The sequence below is a fragment of the Coregonus lavaretus genome, assembly GCF_964263955.1.
Source record: "Coregonus lavaretus genome assembly, chromosome: 13".
NCBI lineage: Eukaryota > Metazoa > Chordata > Actinopteri > Salmoniformes > Salmonidae > Coregonus > Coregonus lavaretus.
This window is the reverse complement of record NC_140000.1, coordinates 25,901,928-25,907,927: the sequence shown is the minus strand read 5'-3', so window position 1 is coordinate 25,907,927 and position 6,000 is coordinate 25,901,928. Positions and strand designations below refer to the sequence as shown.

Sequence of the window (6,000 nt, the reverse complement as noted above, 5' to 3'; positions counted from 1 at the left end):
GCAATGCCAAACAATTAATGGTGTAGAGCTGGAAATAGCAACATTGAATGTAGATGATACAGTACAGTACAGTAGCTAACACATTCCACCTGTTGTGAGTGAATTGTGTGGCTATGAACAATAGAGTAAGAGCTGGGAGACCGACAGCTGCTGATAATACAAAGAGCTTTTTACATTGTCCACTGGGCCGTGTTCCGACCCTGCAAGTAGCTACCAGCAGTCCTGGGTGGCGAGATGTGACTGGGGCTCCCCATGGAGGCCGGGGCGTTGACTAACGGGGACGTCAATTCAGATGAGTCAGGGATGGGGGGATACGATGGGGGATCTTGGTGTGATGGTGAAGTGTGGTGATGGTATCCACATGGGAGGGGGGAAGACGTTTGAAGAGGGGGCGAATGACGTGAGGAGGGGGGTGACAACATGGCTGCCACTGTGTCCCGCGGTGACGAGGGGTCAGGGAAGGATCGCAAATCATTTGGCTTTGATCTCGGTGTAGTCGCTGCCGTCACCCCCCCCCCCCCCCCCTATGGCCCCCCCATCCCTGGAGCGCCCCCCCAGAAACTCCAGGGCGGCGTAGTTCAGCTGTTGCCTCTCCAGGGCTGCCATAGAGCCCACAGGTTGATCATCTCCGTCTTCTCCCTGTTGAAGGTACGGAAAGAGAGAAGGCCCATTCAGAATCACAGATTATACCAGCACAGTGCCACCAATGCCATTGACACCTCAGAACATAGACCGTATAAAGTGATAACATGACAGGCATTGAGAGAGGAGAAAGGAGGGTTAGTTGTTATTGGTGAGCAGAGGTGTAAGACAAGGAGATTGAGTAGGTTTAGCATATCCTGTTGGTATCGAGGCAGCCATACAACAGCAGTCATGGAAATCAAAGGCAATACAGCACATGGAAGCGGATCTCAGACAGCAGACGACTGTGAGCCAGATCTGGTTGTTTGGTGACACATACAGTATGGCTCAGTTCTGGCACCACAATGCGTCATATGGCCCAGATCTGGTCCGAATGTAGGAGATGCGGACTGGGAGAGGGTTGGCACTTTGCTGATGGGCCATCTCTGGCTTGAGTTGTGTGGCCGTAACAACTTTTCCTAGTTACTGGGCTACTTTAGGTCTGAATGTGGGCCACATCCACCTTGACAGGCAAGATCTGGGCATTTCATGCTATAGTTCCACTTCAGGACCGTAACACTAAGTGGTTAACTGGGCCATATGGTAAGTCGTAATACTGTAGATAAGGGCCGAATTTGGGCCATCATATAATTTTGCTGTCTGGGATGTGTGAGGGATGCTGTCTACCACTGAGACCTGGAGTTGGGATTGGGGTGGGGTTGTTTAGGTACCTTACCGTACTCTCCTCTAGAATGGAGGTAAACTTTGAGCCCAGAAGCTCTGTCTTAAGCTGTGCAAGAGTTAGGGAAGAGAAAAAGAGACAGAAGAACGCAGAGAAGCGATGAAGCAGAAAACAGTGGTTTGGAAAGGCTATGGTCGCAGCTACTCCAGAGGTACTGTGATAGATAGCTATAGTGGTACTGGGACTCTCAGGCTAGGTCAGTAGTTGGCTGGGGAAGTTTACATTTTCTCTTTAACATAAGAGGTCATATACAGTCGTGGTCAAAAGTTTTGAGTATTGGTCTTCACAAAGTTCGCTGCTTCAGTGTTATGAGATATTTTTGTCAGATGTTACTATGGTATACTGAAGTATAATTACAAGCATTCCATAAGTGTCAAAGGCTTTTATTGACAATTACATTACGTTTATGCAAAGAGTCAATATTTGCAGTGTTCTTTTTTAAGACAACTGCAATCCGGCCTGGCACGCTGTCAATTAACTTCTGGGCCACATCCTGACTGATGGCAGCCCATTCTTGCATAATCAATGCTTGGAGTTGGTCAGAATTTGTGTGTTTTTGTTTGTCCACCCGCCTCTTGAGGATCGACCACAAGTTCCCAATGGGATTAAGGTCTGTGGAGTTTCCTGGCCATGGACCCAAAATGTTGATGTTTTGTTCCCCAAGCCACTTAGTTATCACTTTTGCCTTATGGCAAGGTGCTCCATCATGCTGGAAAAGGCATTGGTCGTCACCAAACTGTTCTTGGATGGTTGGGAGAAGTTGCTCTCTGAGAATGTGTTGGTACCATTCTTTATTCATAGCTGTGTTCTTAGGCAAAATTGTGAGTGAGCCCACTCCCTTGGCTGAGAAGCAACCCCACACATGAATGGTCTCAGGATGCTTTACTGTTGGCATGACACAGGACTGATGGTAGCGCTCACCTTGTCTTCTCCGGATGCCCTAAACAATCGGAAAGGGGATTCATCAGAGAAAATGACTTTACCCCAGTCCTCAGCAGTCCAATCCCTGTACCTTTTGCAGAATATCAGTCTGTCCCTGATGTTTTTCCTGGAGAGAAGTGGCTTCTTTGCTGCCCTTCTTGACACCAGGCCATCCTCCAAAAGTCTTCACCTCACTGTGCGTGCAGATGCACTCACACCTGCCTGCTGCCATTCCTGAGCAAGCTCTGCACTGGTGGTGCCCCGATCCCGCAGCAGAATCAACTTTAGGAGACGGTCCTGGCGCTTGCTGTACTTTCTTGGGCGCCCTGACGCCTTCTTCACAACAATTGAACCTCTCTCCTTGAAGTTCTTGATTATCCGATAAATGGTTGATTTAGGTGCAATCTTACTAGTAGCAATATCCTTGCCTGTGAAGCCCTTTTTGTGCAAAGCAATGATGACGGCACGTGTTTCCTTGCAGGTAACCATGGTTAACAGAGGAAGAACAATGATTTCAAGTACCACCCTCCTTTTAAAGCTTCCAGCCTGTTATTCTAACTCAATCAGCATGACAGAGTGATCTCCAGCCTTGTCCTCGTCAACACTCTCACCTTTGTTAACGAGAGAATCACTGACAATATGGCAGCTGATACTTTTGTGGCAGGGCTGAAATGCAGTGGAAATGTTTTTTGGGATTAAGTTCATTTTCATGGCAAAGAGGGACTATGCAATTAATTGCAATTCATCTGATCACTCTTCATGACATTCTGGAGTATATGCAAATTGCCATCATCAAAACTGAGGCAGCAGATTTTGTGAAAATTAGTATTTGTGTCATTCTCAAAACTGTTGACCACGACTGTAGGTTTTTGATAATTAATGAGTATCTCCACGGAATGTAGATCAAAAAAGGGACATGAATTGAACGGGTATAGTATAGTATCAGCACTAGCAACGGGTCAGCTATCATTCTCCCGTCTAAGACAGATCTGAGAATAGTCATTCTCATCCTCATAGTCATCATCATCAACATGTCTCACCACTTTCTTCCTCAAACATTGTTTGTCCTTCTTGACTGTGCTGTAGTACATCACTGGTTTCTCCAGTTTAGAGAACAGGTCCTGCCCAGGGTTGCCATTCTCTCTGGGGGATGGAGTCACAAGATCAGACTCGGTCTCATGGCCACTAACTAACTAACTCAGGGCGACACTCCAAGCCTGAGCATCCATTTTAAAACAAGGGCCTGTTTCCCAACGTAGTTAATAGTCTCCAGGCATATGGTTCATGGTTATGGTCGACGTTCATGGTTGTGGTTATTGTTTCATGGGTTTAGTTGCGGTTGAGCTGACACCGTCTCTTGGAGCGACTATCTGTAAAAGCTTTTGTCAGAATGTGATGTATTGCTATAATGCTGAAGCACCTTAGTTAAGTAGGCTACCATGGCTGTATTTTTAGCTAAGCAAGTCAAGGGTCCAAAGCAGTATCAAAGCAGGGAAAAGAGCCTGCAAACTATAGGCTACGGTTAGTCTGGCTTGCTAACACCACTCCACCAGGCAGCCATTTTGGATCTCCATCTCAGAGGATTTCAGAAAGGGGACTAGTGATGGCAAATTAAATGAACTCGCTCTTGCAATAGCATAACTTATGAAGATGATTCTCAGGTCCGTCCATCGATCAATCATTCACTCACGAATACACAGGGGTGTTTTAGAATGGATGGCTAGGCTGAAGTGTTTCCTTATCGTCAATTCAAACAGGAAATGACTACCTGTAACTCGCATCGACCCCTGTCACAGTTAGTGAAGGGTGGATACTCACTTCTTGTTGTTATGGCCCACATATCTCACTGCTGCGATGATGAAGGCGATGACAGCCACTCATGTTGCTGATGCTGCAGTGCACATTGACGGCATTGACGGCATGCAGCAAGGACATAGAAGGGATGAAATGTAGAGCGATATGAGGAGAATGAAAGGAGTTGAACAAAGGAGCAAGTTAAAGAGGATAGAACGTACTGTGTATAAACAAGAGCAAGAAGCTATGGGCCTGGTTTATCACATAACTAAAAAGTCATTATATATGTCGCGCGTCACTACTTATAAGAAATATGTCACAGCAAGTCACATAAACTAAAATGTCAGCTTGGTTGACATATAACTACAATGGTTAAATGTAACTATTTTTCATGACGCCGTTGCCGTTATGCCCCTCGCAGGTGTAGATGCCATCCTGAGCGGGGGTTAAGTCTTCCAGGGAGAGCGAGGCATTGGAGGCCGTGTCCCACAGCAGCTCCTGATCCCCAAACAGCCAGGAGATCCTGGGAGGAGGGTTACTGTCCACCTCACAGTGCAGGGTCACGGAGCTGCCCTCCATCACCTCCACGGACACGTTCACCCACACCGAGCGAGGGGCATCTGGGGTGAGAGGAAGGGGAAGGTGGGGTTAGACTTGTAAAAGTGACAAGTGTATAACCTGGTTAAACCAGACCCAATGCTGCACTCATCATTTTCTCAAAGAAAAACAAAGGTGACACGTAGAAAAACAGGTTTGGATGACAGGCTAACATACCCTATGCATGTCATAATCATGCAATATATTGCTAAATCAAGCTGCTATCCTTCTACTGTAGATGGAGAATAATGGATGACTGTAGATATTGACAATGGTTCTAAAATGTGTGCGTCATAAATATATGTAACACTGCTACTATTACATTTGGTGTAGTAGTCAGGATTAGTTATTCTATATTTATATAATCCCCCACATTACATAATGTGTCCCCTGTTGTGTCCAAATGACACGCTTCTCACAGAATTTTAGGATTCAACCTACAGGTTCGGTGACAACGTTCAGTTGGTCACTTACACTTGACGTCCAGAGAGATGAGTCTCTCGTAGACCAGGGTGGTGTTGGGGTAGTAGACCCTGCAGCCCAGCAGCTGGCCGTTGTGCCTGGGCCTGGGGGTGAAGGTGAGCGGGCTGGACAGTACGGCTGTGTTGCTCTCTTCCACGTAGTCTGAGGTATACTCGGGTTCAGGCAGGTAGTCTGTGTACATCCATTGGATCTCTGGGCTATTCTCTGGACAGTTGTGTATTATAGCACGTCCAGATTCTCGTCAGCGACTATCTCCTCAGGGATGTCAATGTTGGGCTGGTCTGGGGGACAGAGAGGACATAAGTGAACAATTTAAAATTCACCAATTCACAATATTTACCTATTCTCATTAAAACTATAATAATTATAATCACAGCTAGGTCATTCCTAGCCTGGTGCCAGATCTATTTGTGCTTGCCAACTCCTATTGTCATAGTCAGGCCATGTAATGCCAAACAGTGTCCACAGATAGTTGGCAAGACATCACAACAGATATGGTACCAGGCAATGGCAATCCAGCCCACAAATGTGACACCTACAGTGATTTGACGAGATTTGACGTGACTTCCGTCTCGCTTCCGCATTGTCTCCGTACTGCTGTGCTGTTTGTTGCTACTTGGCTACCTGCCAAACTATTCACGTTTTACTTTTAATAAACGTTTAATCAATCTTTGTGTTCAACAAATTTACCAACTTTTTAGTTTTGTCCTCACTCATCTTTTTTCGTTAAACTTTTTCACCCCGGACGTTTATCCCGAGACAGAAGAGTCATTTTCCTGTGCGTTTTAGCTGCCAACTTTACGTTATTTTCCTTTTTTCCATCGCAACTTTTTTCCCTTATT

The 6,000-nt window shown here is 46.0% G+C and overlaps 2 pseudogenes across 2 annotated transcripts in view; both read right to left on the bottom strand.

Annotated features, from left to right (window-relative positions):
* Window positions 1-471: 471 nt before the first annotated feature.
* LOC311140517 (myelin-associated glycoprotein-like) overlaps window positions 472-6,000 on the bottom strand; it is a 160,875-nt pseudogene continuing 155,346 nt past the window's right edge. Inside the window, exon 11 of the transcript in view lies at window positions 472-639. The product of the transcript in view is annotated as a myelin-associated glycoprotein-like (transcript). The remainder of the gene's footprint in view (window positions 640-6,000) is intronic.
* The window catches only part of LOC311139257 (myelin-associated glycoprotein-like), a 35,620-nt pseudogene continuing 30,884 nt past the window's right edge, over window positions 1,265-6,000 (bottom strand). Inside the window, exons 3-7 of the transcript in view lie at window positions 5,150-5,439; window positions 4,462-4,698; window positions 4,103-4,160; window positions 3,325-3,427; window positions 1,265-1,411 (exon numbers count right to left, since the gene is read on the bottom strand). The product of the transcript in view is annotated as a myelin-associated glycoprotein-like (transcript). The remainder of the gene's footprint in view (window positions 1,412-3,324; window positions 3,428-4,102; window positions 4,161-4,461; window positions 4,699-5,149; window positions 5,440-6,000) is intronic.